The sequence below is a fragment of the Erinaceus europaeus genome, chromosome 7, assembly GCF_950295315.1.
Source record: "Erinaceus europaeus chromosome 7, mEriEur2.1, whole genome shotgun sequence".
NCBI classification, from domain to species: domain Eukaryota; kingdom Metazoa; phylum Chordata; class Mammalia; order Eulipotyphla; family Erinaceidae; genus Erinaceus; species Erinaceus europaeus.
This window is the reverse complement of record NC_080168.1, coordinates 27,161,635-27,187,498: the sequence shown is the minus strand read 5'-3', so window position 1 is coordinate 27,187,498 and position 25,864 is coordinate 27,161,635. Positions and strand designations below refer to the sequence as shown.

The 25,864-nt window shown below is 41.7% G+C and overlaps 1 protein-coding gene across 3 annotated transcripts in view; it reads right to left on the bottom strand.

The window, feature by feature from the left end:
• Positions 1-25,864, bottom strand: part of KLF7 (KLF transcription factor 7) — a 97,721-nt gene that overhangs the window by 21,480 nt on the left and 50,377 nt on the right. The gene's annotated exons all lie outside the window — the stretch shown is intronic.

Below are 25,864 nucleotides of genomic sequence, written 5' to 3'. Positions count from 1 at the left end.
GAACTGAGCTCTTTTTGTTTCCTAAAATTTTGCCAAATATAAGCCTGAATTGTTTAGTTCTAGCATGCAAAAGTTAGTTTTCTAGGGACTTGGGTGGTAGCGCAGCCGGTTAAGCGCACGTGGCACAAATCACAAGGGGCGTAAGGAGCCGGGTTAGAGCCCCCGGCTCCCCATCTGCAGGGGAGTCGCTTCACAGGCGGTGAAGCAGGTCTGCAGGTGTCTATTTCTCTCCCTCTCTCTGTCTTCCCCTCCTCTCTCCATTTCTCTCTGTCCTATCCAACAACGACAACAACAACTACCACAGTAAAGCAACAAGGGCAACAAAAGGAAATAAATAAATAAAATTGAAAAAAACACAAAAACTTTTTTAAAAAGTTAGTTTTCTGCTACAGTCAGGATACATATGAGATAGACCAATGGTATAGATACATCACAGGAACAAACAAAAGAAATACTCAGATCTGATGCCCTGGCATCCTGAATGTATCCTGGTTAAGTATATCAATATTTTATATGGAAATCTTTCCCCAAATTAAAAAAAAAGCAAGAATATAACTTCATCCTTCAAGAAGCCCCAACGGGGCAATTTACATGCGAGTAGGTAATAGAGTGCAGTGCCCTCCTCTGGACCAGCTGCTATCAATACTATGTTGAATAGATATGGATCCAGTTCTTTTGAGACTTTTATTTTGAGAGCAAATATTAAACCAGTCAAGACTTATAACATCAATTTGTCTACATAATTCTTTTACAAGATGATCAAACATTTCTTTTTCAGAAATTCAATTTCACCATCACCTACAATCACCCAAATATGTATCTTAACTAAGTAGGATATAAAAAAAAAAAGAGGAATTCAAAGGAAACTTTTAGCTTCTTATTTTGACAGACAATACCTAAGGCAGACGTTCTTCACCTGTCATTTGCTAGCTACTTGGAAAAGATGTTCACAGTGTTATCTTACTTATTTCTCTACCCTTTACATCCCTCCATTCCTTTAATGATAGTTTCTAATCTTCCTACATACCTCGGCAATCCTTCTCAGTCTGTTTACTGGAATGTCTTCTACTCAGAATGTATCTAAGGGCCAGGTAGTGGCACACTGGGTAGAATGCATGGTACAATGTGCAAGGACCCAGTTCAAGCCCTCAGCTCCGTGTGTGTGTGTGTGTGTGTGTGTGTGTGTGTGTGTGTGTGTGTGTGTGTGTGTGTGTGTGTGTGTGTGTTTGTGTGTGTGTGTAAGCTCCATGAGTGGTGAAGCTCCATGAGTGGTGAAGCAGTGCTACAAGTGGCTCTCTTTCTTCCTCCTTCTCTGTCTCCTCCTTTCCTCTCAGTTTCTGTCTGTATGTAAAATAAATAAACGAAATGTTGAAAAAAATGGGTATCTTCTGCTTGTCACCCCACCTCCTCCACAGGTTAGATTCCAATCTGAATTTTCACTCTGTGACCATTTCCTGTAGACGTTATGCCATGATCCACTGTCCTGCCTTTCCCCATAGAAAAGACAATAAGTACTACACAGACGTGCTTTTCAGTCCATTTTAGTTATATAATTCAATAAGTACTAAGCTTCTGATGTGTGTCCAAACGTGGGGCTAGATGTGTTCTTACTTGCCCCTGGGTCCTCACCTCCCATGTCCGGCACAGATATGAGCACATTATGTACATTAAGTATGTTGCTTGCTTAATTAATAGGCGAGTGATCAATCAAAACGGAGCAGTACAAAAAGCTCTGTTGCCTCTTTCCCTTCCAGGTTCATAAACTCTAACATGCATTATCTCTGAACTACCTCATCTTTGTCCACGGGTGAGCAGGCAAAGTCAAATCATCAGACTTCTGATCTAATTCACTGATGGGGAAAATACAGCCACTTCATTGTGATAGACTGGATTCAGCCAACATTAATTACTGGTTCTAATACGTACAGTACTGAGCAATACCACAGCTAAAAGGCAAGGATCTAGGCACTCAAGCCTGCAGGTGAGGAAGCCCTGAGCATGTATCTGGACAACACCTGGCCAGATGTGATTGATAAAAGTGTGCAGAATCCCTAAAGGTTATTAGGGTATGCTTCCCACAGCAGATAAGCCCTAACTTAAAAAGCCATCCAGGGCAAAGACAGTGGGCATTTCAGAGGGGACGGATGGCACGTGCAAAGAAAGGCCCAGAGATAAGAGGCGGTGGTCTGCTGTAGCTCAGGGAAGAGTAAGTACATGACCTCTCAGGAATGGACTGAAGAGATGGTAATAGTCAAATCGTGAGAGGCCTTGGGAACAAACCCTTCTCTCAGGAGACTGCCTGCCTGCAGGTCAGAGCCTTCACGTGTGCCTGTCAGTATCCCCAGAGCCTAGTCCAACATGTATGGCAACAGTGCTTTAAAAAGCATGTTCTCAAGGAAGTTGATTCTATTTCAGCTCTGGCAGAGCTGTATACTCTCTTTCCCCCTCTGTTCCTCTCTTATAAATTCGTTTAGAAGAGTCTTATGAAACATTGTTTACTTGCTGTATTACACCTCATAAGGCCAACCATTCCTTTAAACGATAGAGACTAGGTTTATTCATCACAGAATTTCTAAGCTTAAGAGCACTGGAAATATGTCAAGGACCCTCAATTAATTTTAAAACATACATATACATTCCCAGTCATTCTTTAAGCCCTCCTCTAAACACTGTAACCTAGATCCCCTTACACCTTCTTTCTGCTATTCTATAAAAGAAAAACTGGAAAAGCACAATGATTAAAGACACCCAGAGAAGCTGCATAAGCATACACACACACAGACCTTCCCCCCAAATCTTCAAATAGCAGTACACACATATTGGAACCACATATGTGAAGATAGCCCCATATAATCTGTCAGCCTGTGGACCTCAAACCTCAAACAGAATCAATTGTGTCTATGCTGAGCCTATAGCTACAATATACCTTCTCTTCATCCCCCTAAATTTTCATTATGAGATAAACATAGCAATACAATTTGAATTCACATTGAGGAAGAGGGACACATGCAAGAGTATTAAGATGTGTCTGATCTGACACTATTCCCACATTACAATAATCTCATAAAATGCAAAGTGCACATTCAGTATCCAGTCAGCACTTTCACTGTCCCACAAGAAACTAGTTCTCAGACATGTATTTTGATTTTTTGCAACATTCCCAAAACTGGAATGCACCAAGATTTTTCCTTGCTGTACTACACATTTAGAATTTCAAAACTTAAATACTTCATGTTAAAATGTCTGCATTGCAGGAATAAAAACAACAACTATGATTAAGATGAATGACAGCAGCAAGGGCTATCTGTCCTCTTAAGAGTCATTCTCCCCGTTTTTATCATAAAATGTCCTCTGCTGGGGTTGGGTGGTTAGCGCACATGATGCAAAGCGCAAGGACCCGCGTAAGGATCCCGGTTCGAGCCCCCGGCCCCCCGCCTGCAGGGGAGTCGCTTCACAGGTGGTGAAGCAGGTCTGCAGGTATCTTATCTTTCTCTCCCCTCTCTCTGTCTTCCCCTCCTCTCTCCATTTCTCTCTGTCCTATCCAACAACAACGACATCATCAACAACACTACTACAACTATATATATAAAAAAGGGCAACATAAGGGAAAATAAATAAATTTAAAAAACAAATGTCCCCTGCACGTTTAGTTAGGCTCCTTACTACACTGAATACAGACTATTTCTCAGCTCTTCTGCAGCTGTGTGTCGACATATGACTAAGTTCTGACTGATGAGATGTGAAGGGAAGTGACAAGTGCAACTTCAAGCTGTACTTTTAAAGGTTGATACAGCCCCTCTTCTTCTCACTTCCACAACAGCCACATGGAAACGAAGCTTTCTAGAAAGCAGGCCTCCTGATAGTTATTGTGGATTGTGTGGATCTGGACAATTCCTTAAGGGTTAGGACTCCAACAACAGAGAACCTACTAAAAAAAAGAAGAGGAATCAGAGGATGGGATGATGTCTCAGAGCCCAGCTGCCTGAATTTCCCAATTTCTGTTTTTTTTTTTTTTTAATTTTACAAGGAAAAATAATCTTACATTATCTTTAAGCCACTGTGAATATGGGTCTCTGCCACAGACAGTTCAATTTCTGTTCTGATTAATTCAGAGCACAGCAAGAATGAGTGAATTAGCCCAAACATGTAACATAAACATTATTCCACATTGCAATCTCATCTGTTTTATTGGGAAAGACTGTCAGAGCTCCTGGAAAAAGAGTGTTAGACATCACATGTGCAAGTACAGTTTAATGGGAAATACAGACAACTCAAAATCAGAAGGCCTGGGTCCTGGGCCCAGTTTTTACAACTTATTATGTGGTTATCAGGATAAATAAATGCATTTGAAATTCACTTCCCTCTGATGCAAGATGGGACTAATTGCCATCTACAGCGATGATCTCACAGAATAACTGTGAAGTAGGAAGAGAGATGACATCTTATATGTAAGCAAAAGAGCTAAAATTTTCTTAGTAAACTTCCTTCTTTTAGCTTATCAACATCTAGTAATGAGATACACACCTTCCTGATGAATGAAGAGTTTACATCCTATTTCTAGTTAAAATGGTTAGAAATTAACACAGTGGGGCCACGAACCAACTACCTTAAGGGTTCATCTTTCATTTAAAGATCATAGATAACATCCCAACCCTGATTTGCTAAATATTCCATCTATTGTAAAACAAAAGAGATTAGATTAAACAGTAGAACCCAATAAATACCACTACAGAAAAATAAGGCCCACACACCATTAAAATATAGTGCAGATTTCATTCAGTCTCAGTCAGTCCATCCATTAAAGTCGGGTTCTTTCTGCCATGGATGGCAGGTTCAAACCCTATTAAGATGTCTATATTTTCCTTCCTTACATCACAGAAAATTATGAGACAAAATGTCATATACAAACAAACTGGACAATAGATTATCATTGTTCCAGGGAATACATCATGACAGCTGACCCTGAGCCAAAACTTGTGGCCTAAATTCACCCATCTTCAACTGATAGTCCAGTTTTACAACTCTTGGGAATACAGACTATTGGCTAATATTCCTTGAACTCTTCTTATGTGCTGGGCAGTACAGGATACTAAGTGCTATTTTTCATATACCTCTCCTAAGATCTTCTCAATAGTACAGGCTATTCCATAGATGAGCAAACTGGTGGTCAGAGTAATGAAGCCATTTATCAAATTTTCTGGCTTTTAAGTGGTACAGTCAAGATTAAAACCAGGTAGTCACATCTTGACATGCTTGATCATTGCAGTGATCACTGTTTCTCACACTGCTGCTTAGTTAAATATCAACAGTTAGAATAAATGTTTCCTTTCCATTTGGAAATGCTTCATGATAAATCTGTCAACTGGAAAGATCAGACCTACTAACATCTGGATGCACATAGATAAGAGTTGTTCTTTTTATTATTATTTCAATGACTAAACAAAAGATATCATCTTCTGAGACTAGAAGTAAAGGATGTGAGTTAAAAACTCTCGTCGCTCTCCAGGGTCTCACGTCTGGTTCATAGAACAGTACTACTCGCTCACTATACAATCTCTCTGTAGTACGGGAAGTTATCTTCCCAGAAGAGAATAATACTGCATACCAAATTCAAGTTTTCACATAGCATTCCATCAAGTTCCTTGGAAAACATCTGTGTCATCTGACACAGTTCTAGATAAACCAAATATGGAAACTGGCAAGGCAGATAGGAAAGTAGACTTCATTCCTAACCTATAACTCTGGCTGTCTACAAGTCCTGCAGGCAAAGGGAAGAAGGAAGATGGCTTAGTGTCAGATTATTTCCTCAATTTTCTGAGCAAGTATGAAGTCCTTGCTCACGTAATGTCCCACCTTTGGCCCTGAATCTTGACAAGGACAAACTGTGCTGTGTGTCCCAAAGAGAATCAGGCAGGGGCCAGACTGTAAGAGCTTAATGCCCTGCTTAGTCCAACCCAGTAGCCAGTAGGTACATGTGGCTCTGAAACCCTTGAATCCATGCCAGATTTCAAAACCCAGAAGGGAAATAATAAAAATGTGAAGTAGTTTGTTAGCAATGGTTTTTATGGGTAGCTGGTTGAAAAAAGTTTGACTAAGTTAAATAAAACGTGATATGTAAATAAACTGAGCAGTAGCAATAAGTATTTCACAAATAAATCGGTGGGACTGGGTGGTGGTACAAACCTAGTTGAACGCCTATGTCACAATGTGCAAGGACCTGGGCTTAAGCCCCTAGTCCCCTTGGTGCAGATGTATATTTTTTTAAATTATTATTTTTATTTATTGGATAGAGACAACCAGAAGTCAAGAGGGTAAGAGGAGAAAGGGAGAGGAAAAGTGAGGCACCTGCAGCCCTGTTTCACATCTCACAAAGCTTTCCCCCTTCAGGTAGAGACTGGGGGGCTTGAACCCGGGGTCCTTGATATTGTAACATGTGCGCTCAACCAGGTCAACCAGATGTCTTTTTCTCTCCCTCTCTATCGCCCCCTTTCCATTTGATTCTTCCCTGACTCTACCCAATAAACAAACAAGTAAATAAAATGTCAAATATGTAAAGCTTCTAGAACATTTAAAATGATACACGTATCTCACATCCTATTCCCAAATGGACAACATTCTTAGACACTTTGAATTTTGGCCCAAGAATAATGGCAACTATTGTGAGATTTTAAGAAGAGGTCTAACATGATAAAATGCAATTTTTCAAAAATATCACAAAATGAAAACTAGGCTACAGAGAGGGAGGAAAGAGTTAGCTGATATGAAGAGACCCACCTGTAAGTTCTCTAAGAGTCTGGGAGAGAGAAGACAGTGGCTGGAACATGGATGGCATTGCTTTTAGCAGTGGAGATGATGTGACATGAACAAATACAAAATATGGCTAGGAAGTAGTGCCAACAAGATAAAGAAATCGACCAGATCAAGGAAAGAAAGACCAATGTGTGTCTATCAGGGATATCTCTCATGGTCCAGCACACCCATCCCTTCTAGCAATTATGCATCAAGGTAACAATGGTCCATCAAATTATCCCGAGTCACAGTAATCAGCTGGCATGAAGTTTCCCCGCAAGAGGTACAAATCAGGGATGCTCTGGGTGCTTAGGAGCTAGTGCATGCTGCTCCAAAGTGCTCTCCTTCTGAAGAGCTCCCAGAACAAGTAATGACATTCTGCCCAGACAAAAACACTCTGGAAAGCTGTAGGAAACGTTGATGGTAACTGCTATTATGACCAGGAAATAGGCTGAGAATGGAGCAAAAGGAACGTGCTACAGTGGCAGCAGGATGGGATATTTGCTCCTTTGCCCCCTTCCGGGCTTCTGTCCTAGCAAGTCCCAGCAGCAGACAGCAGAGGCTTGGGAGGCAGGTCTGGACTTCCAGAGCAGCTGGATCACGTATTAGCAGGGTAGCCCTGGGTGCCTCTAGGCCACTCTTTTCTCCTCCTGGAGGGGGGAACCCACTACCTACCCGGGGATGATGTAGGGCAAAGACAAAGATTTGACACCAGCACACTGCAAAGGGGATGTCAAAGACCAGCCTACCCCACCTGTTTTTCTCTTCTGCACCAGCTCAGTATCCAGCCCCAAGAGAGGGAGGTCGTTGTGCAGAAACTGTCGAACCGGTCAAAAGCACCACAGGTTTCAAGGAAGGTTTGGGTGCTAACCATAGAGAGGACCGAAGGGCCAGCCAAGGCTGCTGGGACACAGGCGGAGAGTACACTGCTTGCAGGGCAAGCATTATCATGAATAATGATAGCAATAATTAAAGCTTATCAGAATCAATGAACAAAGGATGCCTTTGACATAGCAGTCATTTTGGGGGGTGGGGAGGTGGTGGAAGAGGTTAGAAGTTCCTTCTCCGCCCCCCTTTTTCTCTCAGTCACTGCTTCTTCCAATGAGCTCATCTTCAAAGGCCTCCTTGTCAATCGGGGTAAATTAGCTAGCGTCTCCTCTGTGCCGAGCAGGAGCCGTAAATCACAAATACGAGTGTGCGTAAAATTATATAGCATGGGCCCAGTGTAATAATAAACACATTTATATTTTATAACTGCTGTTTGCTCCACATTCATGCTTCCTCACTGCCTGAGCCCTGGGGACTCCCTAAAAGACCCCCTGCCCCCCACACCCAGCACCCGTGCTCAACAGACTAGCTTTGTGTGTAGCTTCCGCACCTCACACTGCTCTCTGCCAAATGCCGGCCAGGCGGCTCCTCTTTGTGCTGCTGTGGGCAAGAGATCCTGGCCACTCAGGACTTTCTGTGCAGCACAGCGCCGACACAAATGAGCAGGTGACCTTTCAAACCACATCCAAACGGGCTGTTGACCCAGAGACCTCAAAACTTCAGCGGTTTCACTGTCTAAATCACCCAAGTGAAAAGACCCATGTTTGCACAATGTGATTGTGTTTACACAAAGATTTAACGCCTCAACAGAGCAAAAGCTGTTCAGTTCATTTTAATTATTGCTTCATTTTCACAACAGATTAAAAAAAAAAAAACATGTTTTAACAGTGAACTCCTGGTAATGGATCCCATAAGCTTTGCGCCTGCAGTCCCTGAAATGACAGTATGAAGCATGTATGAAAGGGCTTAGCTGAGAGGACTCTTCCCATTCCCTGCCTCTGCTGACTAGACATTCTCTAAGGAAAAGATGGGTACCAAGGAAACTCCAAGATCTCATTGTGTGTGAGAGAAAAAGACACGGGGGGTGGGGGGAGTAATAGATGGCGTTCTAAAAGCTGAGTGGAAAATTCTTAGCAAGCCAAAGGCGAATGTGAAATGGGGGTGGGAGTCCTGACAATTAACAATTTATTAAGATTATTTCTTTGGCAGGGAGAATGAATAAAGGCTGGGAGTGAACCTGAAAATACAAAGACGTGCAGGAGCACAGAATCAACAAAGAAAAACCAACTGGCAAACAATCCTTCAAAAGACCCTCAGGGGTCATGGGTGCTATTCCTTCTACCTTCCAGAAAGGTGTCACGTGGCGTTAAAATCTGTCCTTTCTTCAGATCTCAGGAGACAATGCAAGTGCACATGGCTCAGAGGCTCCTGTAGATCCTTTGGCAGACTGCTAGAAAGCATCTATTCTTCTCCACCATGTGCTCCTGTGAATACAGAGGAGACACGCCGCACGCAGCAGCAGAATCTTAACTTGACTTTGGGACTTTTGCCCATGAGAAGATTCATAATTCCAGAAGTGACTATATTTTGTTTTTTTTTTAAAAAATATTTAACACATTCATAAAAACTCCAAAAAGGGGGGGGGTTAAAAGTATTATCTTTAACTCCACATGTTAACAAATAAAAATAAGACCACAAAAATTATTTGTTCAAAATCACATAGAAATGGCCTGCACAACCAAGACAGATGCTTGCAATTTATACACAAGACCTAGTGATTTGTCCCATCCTCCCTCCCTTTCTCTGAGGCAACTCCATTTTTCCAGGTTAATAATAAAAGAGGACCCCTAGAAGTGTGTTTTCTTTTAAGGAGTCAGGGAAAAGTTTGGTCCACAAATTTCTAGGATATGTTAGTGAACTAGGACTGAGATATTTCAAGGATCAGTGTCCTGCATCTTCAAACTCAGGATTACTTTCTTAAGACAGGGAAAAAGAAGCCAAGATCAATGATTCTTGGTTCTCATAAAATAGACTACAGGAATAATACAAATCATTCAGTGCTCTTACCTATTCTGGATTTGTGTGGACTGTATAATAATTTACATGTCACCCAGGACATATGTGAGATACGCAGGGCAACAATTACTCTTATTTGCCAAATCATAACATGACTAAATTCATCTACAGCCTGTTTTAACTTAGATACCCACCCACACACCACTCCCCCACCACCACCCCCCACAAAGGAAAGAATCTCTAAAGGAAAAATAGAGTGTGTTAAATAGTCTGTGCTCTCCAGTTCAGCAGAAGACTGAAAAAAAGATAATCTCTAAGCCTCGGTTTTCTCGTCTGAAAAATAGAAATCAAAGGAATATCTACGCCACAGGTGAGAGTTAATGAAACGGGGTATGAGAAAACACTTGGTAAGCTACCGAGATCAATACAAATGAGATTATTATTGCTTACTTACTTGGAGAAAGCAATAATGCGGGGGGGGGGGGGGGGGGCGTCACTCCCAGGCTTGGTAATAACCAAGCGCCTGCTCATTTCTATGTGTGATCTGAGTTGGAATGCCTCAGCCTACCCTTTCCTTAGCCCATCTGCTCTGGGGAGCCATCTAAATCACCACTGCATCTTCAGGTCATCAAGATCAATATCACTAATCCCCCACTGACCTAAAACTAAGGTCCTATGACACTGTGATCCAAAACATGACACTTACCGTGACCCCAGGAGGCCAGCTCACCAATCGCCATCTCTCCAAGTGGCAAAGGATAAGCTAATCTGTGTGAAAGACACAGATGTCACATCCTCCCTGCAGCCCCATTCACGTGGATGAGGGGATAATGTCAGCAGTATTATCTCTAAACAGCAAGGACAATGCCACACAATTATAATAGCATATTGTCCATTGTATTTGGGGATGATACGCCTGATGATGTTATTCTCTGTGCATGTGAATGTAGCTGAAAGGGCCAATGCATAATTCACATCTCCTGACAAAATGCAGGTAGAAAGAACAAATCCATTAGATGATGCCATTTAAATCCTTTTACCTGGGATAGCACCTTTCCCCCTGAAACATCAAAATGCTTCCTAGCACTTTTCTCATGGTGCTGGCATGAATGGGAAGAGTGGATGACAGGACAGGAAATGTATCCAACCAACACATTCCGGTGCCATATGGTTTTTCCAATAAAGGTTCTGCCTCCTCCTGCAAACATCTAGTCTTATTTTTATATTAACTGTTGACCTTCTTTTCGATAACAACGGAAGAGCTCTTGGAATTCAGTGAGAGAACAGGTAGAGAATGATCCTTAGTGCCCAGTCAGCTCAGCCCATTCCCTGGCTAACAGCCTCCCTCCCGCACACTCGTTTGGCAGTGCATGTGCTTCAAACTCCAGTCTCAGCAAAATCTCAAATTATTCCAGGTCAGGAGTCCTCCGCAAGATGGGAGGTAGTGCTGCTTATGAAGGGCTGTGATCATGAATGTTAAATCTAGAAAGCTAAGCGTGGAACAGAGGAGGAAAAGATTTCCCTCACAGGGAGGGTGGCAGACGAGGATGGGGACAAGGTGGTATGTGTATATGCGGACAGAAATAACATCTCATGCAATATTTATATTCAATCCATTTTTAAAGTTCATATTAAAAGAAGAAGGAGGAGGAGGAGGAGGCGGGGAGGAGAAGGAAGAGGGTAGCATGACCTGGCCAACAATCTTGAGAGTGTAAGGAAATAATCTGCAAGTAGTTCAGAAGGGCCCAAAGGGAAGCTACATTCGGCAGCTAAGGTGAAGTTAGAACAGGGTTTCTCAACATGAGCACTGTTGATCTCTGGGGCCTGAGGATTCTCATTATGAGAATGTCCTGTGCATTACAGCAATTTTAGCAGCAACCCTGCCCTCCACTTACCAGATGCCAGTAGAAACCCACAGACAAGATGTGACAACTTCCAATCTCTCCAGATATTGCTACATGTTCCCCCGCGGGGGCAAAATCAGCCCAAGATGGGAATCACTACATTAGGCAACAAATGATCTCACATTTGGGGAGAACAGGTTAGGCTAAAAGGTTTGCTCTCATACATAATGGTCTCTTTAGCCACTGAGAGGAGGCCCCAACACCCCTCCGGAACAGACGGGTGATTTTCATGTTCTTGTCGGAACCTCATTATCCTCTCAAGTTCTTGAAGGGTCAGGGGAGGCCTGCTGGAGTGGACCAGCTCCTGCGGTGAGCGAGCGGGCAGCCATGTGAGAGTGTGAGTACAAGGTATCCAACAGAAGGGTTGGGGGTGCCAAATCTAGCTATGCCCCTCAAGCACAGAACTGGATCCGGCTCACAAAAGGGGCACCTTTTTCCAATTCACACAAAGACACGATCTAGGTCAACAGCAGCCCTGCTTGATAGCTTGCAGTCACCAGGTTCCTCTTCTCCTGGTGCGCACACTAATTTGCCTCATGTAAGAGGAAGTAGCTTTGTGTGGGCAAGAGAATTCTCAAAGCAGGTGTCTGTAACGAAAGAGAATCAAAAGGCAGGAGCAGCTGGCTAGAGTATCTCCTTTCCTCAACCCCCAAAGCACGTCTGTGCTCCCACTATTGCTTTAAACATGGAGTCATCCAGAGAAGAACGACCTGCCCTCACAGAAGAGCATTACACTTCATCAATGGGGAATGGATTTCTTTTCCCCCTGGGCTGAGCCATACCTATTCTCGCCATCAAAGACCCTGCTTTTCCTAAGGTCTTGCCAGAGACAACATGCAGGAATATAACCATAACACCTAGTAGATGGGTGGAGAGGAGTAGGCAAGCACCAGGAACTTGTGTTCCATCGGGTTACACTTGCTAGTCTAACAGTCAAATGCACACCCTTCCAAAGTCAGAGTAGAAAACACGTCAATTGATGAAGAAATATCCTGAATTCTGACAACTTCTTAGACTGAAGTGACTAAGTTCTTTTTTTTTTTAAATCTTATATTTATTTGCCTCCAGGTTATCGCTGGGGCTCAGTGCCTGCACTACTGAATCCACTGCTCCTGGAGGCCATCTTTTTTTTTTTCCCATTGTTGTTGTTGCTGTTATTGTTGCTGTTGGATAGGACAGAGAGAAACTGAGAGAGGAGGGCTGAACTGGGGGCTCAAACCAGGATCCTTGAGTTTCATTCATACCATGTTCACTTAATCTGGTGCACTACCTCCTGGTCCCCTATTACGTTTATGTATTTATTTATTTGATAGAGACAGCCAAGAATTGAGAAGAAGGGGTGATAGAGAAGGAGAGACACAGAGAGACATCTGCAACACTGCTTCACCACTCCTGAAGCTGTCTTCCTACAGGTGGGGACTGGGGGCTTAAACCTGGGCCAGTGTGCATTGTAACATGTGCGCTCAACCAGGTACACCACCATTCGGCCTGATGACTAAGTTTTTTAATGGACTTCTGGGGGGCTGGCAGTAGTGCAGCAGGTTAAGTGGTGCGAGGTGCAGGGACCAGCATTAATGATCCTGGTTCGAGCCCCTGTCTCTCCACCTTCAGGGGAGTTGCTTCACAAGCGGTGAAGCAGGTCTGCAGGTGTCTCTCTTTCTCTTCCCCTGTCTTCCCTCTTGTCTCCACTTCTCTCTGTCCTATCCAACAACAACAGCAGCAATGGAAAAAATGATAAAAACAACAACAAAAAAGCAACAACAAGGGCAACGAAATGGGGAAAATGGCCTCCAGGAGCAGTGGATTCGTAGTGAAGGCACCAAGCCCCAGCAATAACCTCAGAGGCATAAAAGAAAGGAAGGAAGGAAGGGAAGGAGGGAGGGAGGAAGGAAGGAAGGAAGGAGAAAGAGAGAAAGAAAGAAAAAAGAAAAGAAAAGAACAAGACTTCTAAGTGATGGGGATCAGGTGGTGAAGCACCTGGTCGAGTGCACATGTTACAATGCGCATGGACCCAGGTTTCAACTTCTGGTCCCACCTGAAGGGGGAAAGCTTCATGAGTGGTGAAGCAGGGCTGCAGGTGTCTTTCTGTCTCTCTGCCTCTCCACTCCCGATTTCTGACAGTCTCTATCCAATAAATAAAGACGAGAAATTATTTTAAAATTAAAAAAATAGACTTCTGAGTGATTAGCGACTGAGTCTCTTAACAGAAATATAGAAATAATACTATGTCTGCTCTGTAGCTCTCCTCTGATGGTGTTTCTTTTGTAGTTTGAATGTTACTTTTATCTGGTTTCCAGTGATCTGAGGAACAGTGCAATATCTTGTTCATCATCCTAGGCTAGTTCGAAGTTTTCCACCTATTCTAAGGATGCCTGAAGCAGAAATGATTCCAAGGAACTTGTTCTGCTCCTAGTAAGGCAGGGCTTACTGCTCAGAATAGAGCTCCTCCTGCTTCACTTGCAGCAGAGGATGCTAGAGCTCATTAGTATGGGAAACCAGTAGCAGCCATTAGCGTCAAGTAAGAGTTGCCATTGCTAACTATTTCTGTGCACAGTCACACAACATGCTCCGAGTTTTCTCAATAAAACAGCTCCTTCCCAGGGGGATGTGGTTGCCTCTTCAAGGGGCCCCGATTTACATCCGCTTTCTCAGCCATTTAAAGTGAATCCTCCTTAAAGCATCACTTCACTTCTGAAGAATCTTCCTCCCCACACTTGCAGTGAGACTTTTTAAAGCAATGAAATGGAAACCTCTACTTAGATAGAAGATGACAACTATATGGAATGTAATTACATATTTTTTTAAGTTACAGACATGATTTCTGGTTTACTTTGCACCACATTTGTTTGCCATAAGAAGCTAAAGTGTGCAAAACACGCGTGTTTCCATGTAAATGCAATGTCTCGTCGAAAAGTACTTGAGATATGTACTGTGCACATCAAAGGCGTAAAACCACAGTGAGAATGTTAAGGGTCTAGAAGCGTCCCTTGACTTCTTAATGAATAAGACAGGAGGGAAAACCCCACAATTGCTTTGTAGTTCCTTTTATTTCTTGCTTTATATTTTGTGTGATATCAGGAAACATGGCTGCAAAAAGAGTTTGGCTCATTTAAGAGCTAACGTAGCACTATCTTTAGGATGTTAAAGATGCTGCCTTGTTATTAGCATAGTGATCTTAATGTTTGCACTGCCTTGTTATTAGCATAGTGATCTTAATGTTTGCACAAATTCTATCAGTACCTATATCAAATATATATGTAATAATCTAACAGTTTCTTCTTAAGAAGACCAAATCCATCATTTAAATGATGTCTCCAAATGTCTTCTTTTAAACTCCATTCATAAAGCATGCAGAGAAAAGAAAGTCTTCAGGATTCTAATGTGTTTTCATAGCTAAAGGATTTAGTCGAGAAAGCAGGAAGAGGGGACGCAGGTGCTAGACATTGTGTAGAATTTGCACTTACGCTCCATTAATTGCCAGCCTATCTCCCTTTCGCTTTTTCCTTCCCTCCCCCCCCCCCCACTAAATCCCTCTGGAAAACAGCAGAGCAGCAGGCCCAGACTGGTACCCAGCAGCAACACCAGGAGCAGAAGTAGCCAATTAGCCTCCAGAATACAAAGAGGGGAGAAAAATGATGCAGTTACCTAGCAACCGTAAAGAGCAGAAACAGCTGTGTAGCAGGCCCAGGCTGGTACCCAGGCAGAGACAGGACAGCCAATTAGCACACTGTATTTAATGCTGATGTGGTTTCCTAGTAACAGGCTGTACAAGTCTGTCTGTTGCATTTCCCCTATCCTCGCATTTTCCTCAACCATGCACAGTATTACTATTTGCCCTAATTACTGTTTCTCCACTGCTTCAAGCAGCCATTATTTTGTCCCCAGAGAAACTGGAAGAACTCAGAAAAATATCTTCTGTAATGACAGTATTTAGTTTCAAATTCAGATTAGCTGTAAGTCTTGAGACACTAAACAACAACAAAGAATAAAAAAAAACAACAACAGCAAATTGCCTCCTCGTCTAGATTTATCAATGGTCTACAGTATCTACCTTTCCTACATGCTACTATTTACATGTAGATGAAGCAAAATACATTTAATAATGCACACAGTCATTTTGCCATACACTGTCTTTTCAAAGAGGCTGAATCCTCTCGGTACTTGAATTTATTCCTATTGATTTTCTGACATTCTCTCCTGAACACTAGGAACATAAAATGTCTTATTGCCTATATCAGAGAAGGGAGATGTATCTTTTGTTACTCTTTTTAAAATACCAATACTGGCTTCAACAGGCTATGACCAATTGAGAATTCAATATGAAGAATCATTACTTTCTTTCTACAGCAGGACTTGAGGTGTGGCTTATTGTAAGAGGATTCAAACACCATGCTAAAAGTTTATAATCACAGCAATGAATTCTAGTAAGGTGACATTAAACCACATGAATACATAAAAGTGAAGACAGAATGTCTGAACATGGCCACTCCAAAGAATTCCCAAATGCATCCTGTTGCTCTGATATGCCAGAATATGTACCAAAGTCAACCTTTTCCTTGGGTCCTGATTCACTAGGGCACAGGCTACATAATTCAATATGTTCCGTGAACATACAATTTTTCTGGCCTTTCATTTAGCACTGGCCTCAGTATTAGAACAACCCATGATCCTTCTTGCAACACATTCCTGATAAAACATCATGGCTCTAGGGGAAGACATTAAACACCATAACACCCCTAACTATGCAACAGTCTCCCCAGTTAGTTTCCTAATATGAATAGAAAGGTCTTTCTCAGCTGAGGCTTCTTTCCTGGAACAAAAAGTCTAGTAGCATTTATAGTCTGGAGTTCACCTCCTGGAATGGCTGAGACGATACTATTCCAGCAAACTTGAGAATTTTTAAAATTTTACATTGTCCTCCTGAAAAAACAGTATGCACAATACTGTTTTATTACCCTGGATTCCAGAAATCAAATGCCAATAATATTAATTGAAAGAGAATATATTCTGAAATATAACCTAAATCTTATGATACAAGATAAATAGTATATAATGTAGCAGTTTTGAACTTTAAATTCATTTTACTTCACAAATAAAATAAAAGGAATCTAACCTGAATGCAGGTAACTCTTAAAGGGAAGAAAGGCTGAGACAGAGGGCAAAACAAAAATAAAAATTGATGGGCATCAACCAAGTAGTCCTGGTTTAGGACAAAGCTAGACATAGGGATTAGTAATGTCCAAGCGTCCTACCCCTGAAAGTTCCATATACCACTCCTAGTACAATTTTCCATCCTCCAACTTCCATAAGCACAGACAATGAAGGAGAAGGTAAGGTGAACAGAAATAATGTGACAGATCACAAGAAGCTTTTTTCTAACTAAATTCTTAAATAATTTAAGTGGTTTGACCTCCATTACATAAGCTAGCCAAGTCTAATGCAGGTGACTGAACATGGAAACTGCCAAAATGGGGGGAGGGAGATCCATCTACCACTGTTTGATCAAAAAAGCAGCACACTAAAAAGTCACTTATTTTTTATTACCTTGATTATCTTGTCTCTATCAACAATTAATGAGTGTCATATCAACATACCAGTTTCAAAAGTGTTCAAAAGAAATTACTTGGGAAACCGGGTACCAGGAGAGGGAACTGGAAATGCTGCTTCAGTTTCCAAAGTTTGTCGGTAGCGCAGAGGGTTAAGTGCACGTGGTGCAAAGAGCTAGGACTGGTGTAAGGATCCCTGTTGGAGCCCCCAGCTCCCCACCTGCAGGGGAGTCACTTCACAAGTGGCGAAGCAGGTCTGCAGGTGTCTATCTTTCTCTCCCCCTCTCTGTCTTCCCCTGCCATTTCTGTCCTATGCAACAATGACAACAATAATAACTACAACAATGAAACAACAAGGGCAACAAAAGGGAATAAATAAATATTTAAAAAATACTAACAATCTCTCATAATTGAAGATCAAATTAAATTTTTAAAAAGCCAGTGAAAGATTACAGTGTTTGACGCTTTAATGGATGTGTAATTCACCAGAGCATATTGCTACCAGATCCTTTCTGATGTAAGAGAGATAAATGGAGAACTCTGAAGGCAGGAAGTGATTCAGTACAGAAGAGCACTAGGTATTAATAAGGCTCACAGGTGGGGCATGAAGGAACTGAGGTTTCTGGAAACAGGTTTTCCCAGGGTCATCCAGTTCATCTCCTTTAAGGTGAGACCAGAGAAACGTCCTGGTCTGCTTCACTGTGTACCTGAGGAGTCTAGCATTCCCGCTGAATCTCATTTCCTCATCAGACCCTAACTTCCTTAATATGAAAAGTTTCCTCCATCGTTTTCTAAGATTTCAGTTATAATTTCTATGAATTTCAAACTGAATGTCTTTTCCATGAAAGAATTAACATTGAACAAATATTTCCTCTCTATCCCTACATTTTAACTAAAGCTAAAAAAAAAAAAGAGTGACGTTTTGATGCTGTTGTTACACATAACTATTTCTTCCCCTCAAGCAGTCTCTCCATTGTTGATTATCATTTCAAGTTCAAGGGACATGAGATCTTTGCCTACCACCAATTAATTCTTAACAGCATCATCTTAGCCTGAAACTTTACAAGGTTTCATATAACTTGCCTCAAACTTCCAAATATATACAGAATAATAATTACTTGTCATTAGGGCCATTAACGTTCTTATAACAGAAACAGATTCTGCTTATTATTTATTTAGTAGAGGGACATTTTTTTTTAATGCACACCTGGCCTTTCCAATAGCATCCCTTCATCTGCAAACTTCACATGCTCTTCCTTTTCTCTATCAGAGAGAACAGACTTACTCTTCAAATCTCAGAATTTATTTATTTATTTATTTTTTATTGTTGTAGTGATTATTACTGTTGTCGTTGTTGGATAGGACAGAGAGAAATGGAGAGAGGAGGGGAAGACAGAGAGGAGGAGAGAAAGATAGACACCTGCAGACTTGCTTCACCACCTGTGAAGCGACTCCCCTGCAGGTGGGGAGCCGGGGTTCGAACCGGGATCCTTATGCCGGTCCTTGTGCTTTGCGCCACCTGCGCTTAACCCGCTGCGCTACAGCCCGACTCCCAAATCTCAGAATTTATAAGACTTCAGTACTTCGGACACAGGTGATGGCACAGCTGGTTAAGTGCTCACACTGCAGTGCACAAGGACCCAGGTTCAAGCCCCTGGTCCCTACCTGTAAAGAGAAAGCTTCACAAATGGTGAAGCAGGGCTGCAGGTGTCACTCTGTCTCTCTCACCCCCTCCCCCTCAATTTTTCCCTTTTAGAAACCACACTTGCTCATTTTTCCTTTCCTCCTGCCTCTCATACCCTCCACCCTCAATACATTCTATATTCTTTTGAGATCAGGCTGTTAACATAATCAATTTTATCACGAAACCACATTTCAAATTTTTTTGCATGAAAAGCAGGTCCTCAGAAATGGGGGAAACATCAGTTTCTAGTACAGTGGATGTTCAATAAGTATTGTTTAGGATACAAAAAACACTTATCGATTTTATGGTTTGTTTTTTTTTTTGCCTTTCCCCTTCATTCTTATTTTAACATGTTTATTTACTTTGTAACTGCCAATTATCCATTAAGAGGATATCTGGAATAGGCACCCCACAAAGCCTACATCTATCATTATAATACAATGATAAAATAAGTGTGCTTGCTGTGTGTAAGCTGAGTTTAAGCTTTTCTGCCCAATATATGTCTACAGAAATGCATCTTCATAAACGTTCAGCCTGAGCAGACTGCTAAATTGTCCTGTGGAGAAGCCTGAAGATTCTCCTGAATCATAAAATGCTTCCATCACTTGGTTATTTCCCATCACTCTATTGTACACCCCTTCTTTTCAAACTCCTTCTCTTCATCCCCTAGAATCTGCTAAATCCAAACTATCAAACCATCCTATTAAACTCTCCCCACCTTGTGCAATGAACAGTTAACCCTTGTTCGCGTTCCCACCCCATAATCGGGCTTTGATGAGTTTCTGCTTCAATACATGGGTAAACTTCATTAGAGGCCATGTGTCTCGGCATATTAAAGGCCCTTTAATGTCTTAAAATTGCTCCCATTTCAGTTTCCATTGTGTAAATTCAAAGAACTCTTATCTGTGGCACAGAGGAGGTTGAAAGTGGTGGATGGGCCCCCCTACAGTTCCAAACTAAGGTATTTAATTTTATCCTGCTGGTATGCCTGACCTTGAATTAGGGCTTCTATTTATACAAATTAGTGTATTATCACATTGGCATCATTTAAAGAGATAATTATTGCAAACTGCTTCAATAAACATCCTGTCCAGAGATAGAAAAGCCACTTTTTTTTTTTTTTAATCTCTGAATTCTGCTGCTTCTGACCACTGACAGGAGCTCCTATTCTAAGGCTCATCTAAGGCTCAGTTTTCCTTCCTTCTCCTGACAACCCTTCCTTTCTCTCTGTCAGTCACCACACTTGGAATCTACACACACTCACTTACCCACTTGGACAAAGTCAGTAAGAAACAAGATGGTCTATAACATAAGATACAAGCCTAAAGGACAAGAGACGTGGGTCAAATTTAAATTCTGTCAATGGAAATGGAACTAAGGCACACATATATCAGCCCTCACTTCCTCTATGTATGACAAGGCTTGTCTTTTTTTTCTTTTTACTGTGACTTTTACAATAAATCCTCTCTTAAAGCTTAAAAAAAAGGCTTAATGGCCATAATAACTACAATAATAATGGTCATACAAATAGAAGACAATTCCATTGTCATTTCCTTATTCTGGTTCTTAGTTCCTTGATGAGGCAATATGCTTAAGGACCATCTCAACTATCATCTAGCTAGAAGTCTCTGAAAGTAGTTTTGACTGTCAATTTGCACTTAGGAAAAATAAGTTTCTCATTTCCTCTTAATGGGTTATTAGGAAACATATCTACTTGGCTGTTTTTCCCTCCCATCAGCACAGAAGAGTTCCCATTAGAGCAATACTGCTTGGATGAGATCTTGCCCCAGTCACCTAGGAGCTGTGTGATACTGTAAAAGTTGTTTGACTTCTCTGAGGATCATATTTCTCTGTCAGATAAAATAACACCCATGTCTACTATAATATTAGTTGACTAGACTAATGCCAGGTTTAAATATTCTTAAAAGACTTTGAGTAATGCATAGGAACATGGGAAATGCTGTTTAAATACTGACTGAATAAAAAAATATATATGTATTTCAACCTTTATTAAAATGTGCTCCTACAGAGTAAACTGCATACGTGTACTGACTTTCACCTAAAGAGCATCACTTTTTGTCTTTTTTTTTTTTTTAATTGTCTTTATTTATCTATTGGATAGAGACAGTCAGAAATTGAGAGGGAAGGGGGTGATAGAGGGGAGAGAGGCAGAGAGAAACCTGCCACACTGCTTCACCACTTGCAAAGCTTTCCCCCTGCAGGTGGAGACTGGAGGCTTGAACCTGGGTCCTTGTGCACTGTAACATGTGCCCTCAACCAGTTGCGCCACCATCCGCTCCCCCCGCCCCCATGTGTCCTTTAGAGCAAAGTCTAAATAAAGTTTTCATCACCACCATGAACCAGGTGCAAGCAACCCACTCATAGACAAACCTTTTTAAGCAGCACACCAGTGAACATGGCTTCCCTTCTCCCTCCACTGTAACCAACAGCCAAAGATTTCATTGTTGGCCTTTGTCCTGACGCTACCAACATGACTCATTCTTAATGGCATAAATATGGGCATGCTTTTATATGGATTTGCACAGCAGAAGAGTCTCCCCCACTTAACACAAAGTACCATCTCAATCACAAGACTGTCTTCTCAGAAGTGATCAAGAAAAAAAAAAAAACCAAAAAAACGTAGACAACAGTTTTTCTCTTTTGCTAGAAACTACAAACATTCTAACACTGAAAAGAAGCAAAATAAAGCAATCTTTTAAAAACCAAAAGGGAAGTTATCCCTCCCATCAAACAGAAGCATTATTTAGCTGAGTTCAAGAAAATAAGTAAAGTTATGATCATAATCTTTAATTTATTGAGAAAGAGAAATGTACTATACAAAGACCAGAAAACAGTAGAAAGGGCTGTCATGACTTGGCTGCTAAAGGACATCTTAACACTCATGCCAGTACTAAGTGCTCTTCCCAATGAATCAACCATATGTCCATCTTATCTGCTTCCTTTCACCAAGATCTTTTCACCAGATACTTCCACAGTCCTCCCTTTGTCCCAGTTCCTGCCTCATCTTCTTCTCCCCGCAGTCTGGTTCATCCATCCCGAAATTTACCTTAAGCAACCGATAATTTTGCCCTAGCTACCAACATGAACATCTGCTATCTTAAAAAAAAAAAAAAATCACCTCATTGCCTAACATCCTCCAGGGCAGAAAGTTTGAAAGATTCAGCATCCTAAAAACAAATCCACAGAAGGGTGGTGGTGGTGTCTCTTTTCCAGCTCAGTAAATTCTAGCTATATAAAGACTGAATGAAAAAACACTTAAAAAAATTTTCTATGGGGGCTGGGTGGTGGCGCACATGTCACAATGCTCAAGGACCTGCGTTCAAGTCCCTAGTCCCCACCTGCGAGTGGTGAAGCATGTGGCAGGTGTCTGTCTCTTTCCCTTCTCTATTTCCCCCTACCCTCTCGATTTCTGGCTGTCTCTATCCAATAAAAAAATAGATATAAAAAAATTAAAATTCTTCAATGCAAGTAAATTCATGCCACTAACAATGTATCATTGTCTTTGCTAAGCACAGACAGAAGTCCACACGTTTATTTCTGTAACAGTGTCTCCTTTATAATATACTACCATATAGAAGAGATAGACTATGTATATAAAATTGGAGAAAACAAAATGTCAACATTCTTCTTTCACTAGGACGATTCTTCTATTTTTTTTTCTGTCCACAAATATTTTTCCATCTGAAAGATAATAAAGTACTACCACTGAAATAATATGAACCATGTTTTAATGTAACAGCTTCCTTGAATCCAAGCAGAGCTGATGTTTGTAAACTTCATTTTGGTGCCTGGAGAGCAGCTCTGCCCATGCCACTCACAGGATAGCTGTCTCTTCTCCAACCTGCATTTCCACTGCCATATACCTTTGCCCTCAGCTTTTACTAGTCCATTTACTTCGTATGTTTGCACTTAATTTGATTCCATCCTTCATACTTTTTTCATTTTACTTAGTTCATCCACACCACATAAATTATCACTTTTGTTTTCAATTCCCCATGTGCCCCATTCACACCAATTCCAAATAAATACGTATGATTCTTATGCACTTAGTCCAAATTAATTCACATTCCCCCTCCCCATCCTCCATTCCCATCCCCCCTGACCCCTGCTCTTTTTTCTCTTTCTGGGAACACTTTTCCTTCCGGCTTGTCTCTGTGGAGGATCTGATAGGCTTCTGGAGGATACGGGGTGACTGCTTTCTATGTAACATGGACAATGCTTGTATGTCCAGCTTCACTCTCTACAATGGACACTTATAATCATATCCACACTGAAAGTATAGAAATGAGAAAGAGGAAAAAAGCTTCTTGATTTTGAGTGGCACTTAACTTTTACTAACTGGCTTGTTTCTACCTTTATTTTGCGTTTTTTTTTTTTTTTTGTTGTTGTTGTTGTTTGTTTTCCTCCAGGGTTCTCCCTGGGGCTCTGTGCCTGCACTATGAATCCACTGCCATTTTTCCCATTTTGTTGCCCTTTTTTGTTGTTATTATTGTTGTCACTGCTGCTGTTGTTGTTGGATAGGACAGACAGAAATGGAGAGAGGAGGGGAAGACAGAGAGGGGTAGAGAAAGACAGACACCTGCAGACCTGCTTCATCGCCTGTGAAGTGACCACTTTGTAGGTGGGGAGCCAGAGGCTGGAACCAAGATCCTTACACTGGTCCTTGCACTTCTCACCACATGCACTTAACCCACTGCGCTATGGCCCAACCCACCGTTTTAGTTTTTCATTACCAATCAGTAGCAGCAAAAGTACTAATTACAACCTCCCCCACTACTGCCCTTAATGAACTCTTAGGTTCTGCCAAGTATTTTGCATATACTTGCTCAACCTTCAAAACAATCTAGAAGGTAGACACAATTACCCCTATTTTTCAGGTGCAGAAACTGACACTTGGGGAAGATAAGAGGCTTATCTAGGAAGTGGTATAGCCAGCTTCAAACTGTGTCTACCATACTACAAAGAACTGCTCTTAAGCACTCTATAATATTGCCTTTTCCAATAGTGTACGGTATCTCGCCAAGCAAATTCCCTTGAGGAGAAGTCTTTCCATTTCAAGTCGCCATAAGGCAAGCAGTTGCATGAAGCTCCTGGAGAACATAATGAGCTAGCCAGTGATAATCACTCTGAGTTCAAGATGCCCCCAAACAATGCACCCCATAATGTATCAACCCTGACTTATCTTTCGGACATCTCTGTGGGGAAGAGGGGGAAGGGAAAGGAGGATTCTGTGCTTAAGCAGAGCCGTCCAGCTTCCATTCTAACCTCTCTCAGTATCAATGATAGAGAAACGTGTCCATAGTCAGGACTCCACAGTCCCAACAAAACTCCATATTCTTCTCCCATTCTGTTCTTTCTAGTTTCAGGGCAGGAGATTGGGGGTGGAGGCTGTGGTGTGGTAGGTGAAGATAAGACAGAAGTCTGCAGCACTGTAATGTCTTACCAGTCACTGATTTTAGAAAGAAAGATTTCTGAATAAAATTAATTCCCAAGACAGTATCAGAGAGAAAAAGAGTTGACAATAGCAGCGCACATTAGCCTCGGTATATGTGGAGTAGAAACCCTAAACCCTAACTCTGAGAGGATACTGTAACCAGGACTCTGTACCTGAGTTATGTTAGGAGACCTTCCCATGAACCAAGCAAAAGCCACATGGGAAATTAAGTTCAAAATTAGAGCAGCACATGCCTAAGACCTGTGCTGTACAGAAGCAATATCAGTACTCATATTCCCATGGGAATCACTTTTGAGGCTTGAAATGGTTTTTTTTTTTTAAGTCATATATCATGCATCTTATGTCAGGAAAGTTCTTCTGAAACACACAAAGTCATTTCATGGACACCCCTCACACATACCACCACCACCATCAAAATACCACAGTCAAGATGAAGTATAAGAGCCAGTTAGTGCGCTGGGAAGATAGACTGGTGGTTATGAAAAAAAAAAATTGTTATGCCTGGGGCTTTATGGTCCCAAGTTCAATCCACAACACCAACATAAGCCATAGCTGAGCAGCATTCCGGTGCTTGCCTGCCTCTCTCTCCTTCCTCCATATGTGTGTGTATGTGTAATGTATACATTTTGATTTGTGTCTGTACATTTGTACATATATGAATAGATAGGTATATATCTTATCTCTCACTTAAATAAATTTTTATTTATTTTTTATTCCCTTTTGTCGCCCTTGTTGTTTTATTGTTGTAGTTATTATTGTTATTGTTGTTGGACAGACGGAGAGAAATGGAGAGAGGAGGGGAAGACAGAGAGGAGAAGAGAAAGACAGACACCTGCAGACCTGCTTCACCGCCTGTGAAGCGACTCCCCTGCAGGTGGGGAGCCTGGGGCTCGAATCAGGATCCTTATGCTGGGGTCCTAGTGCTTTGTGCCACGTGCGCTTAACCTGCTGCGCGGTACCCCAAACTGCGGCACCAAACATCAAGAAGGCAAGCAGTGAGTCTTAAAAGAACTCTTGCCAGATGGTTCTCCTAGCTCAGATATCCATCCACCCATTTCTCTCTGACAACACTCTGGGTGTTTTTTGTTTGTTTGTTTGTGTTTGGTTTTGTTTTTGTTAGGTGGGAGTTATCACCAGGGCTTCACCGCTTCAGGATGGCTGTTTTAAATAGAAAGGAAAAGAGAAAATGTGGTAGGGACCAGGTTCTAACCTGGGTCATGCATATGGCAAAGCATCACACTAGCTCTAGGAGCTATTTTGTCGGCAGCCCTCTGACAACTCTCACTCTGCGTTCTCCTTGCTTGGCTTGCCTGTGCAAGCAGTATGCAAAAACCACAGAGCAAACACTCTGCTGGGGACTCATGTAGAAACTGCCAGTGACAGTAATTGCTCCTAGGATACAACACCAAGAAGAGACACCAACCCCCAGCTTCCACCTCAAAGCAGAGAACCAAGACCAGTTCTGAGGGCAATGCCAGTTTCATTCTTCTCTTCTGGAAAGCCTATTCCTCCCAGCTAGCCCTCGGCTTCCAAGAGTATGATTGCTAGGCATCACCACAGCAATCTTGAGTGAAATATACAGTCCCCATCAGTGCCCACCCGCCTTTACCACACACATAGC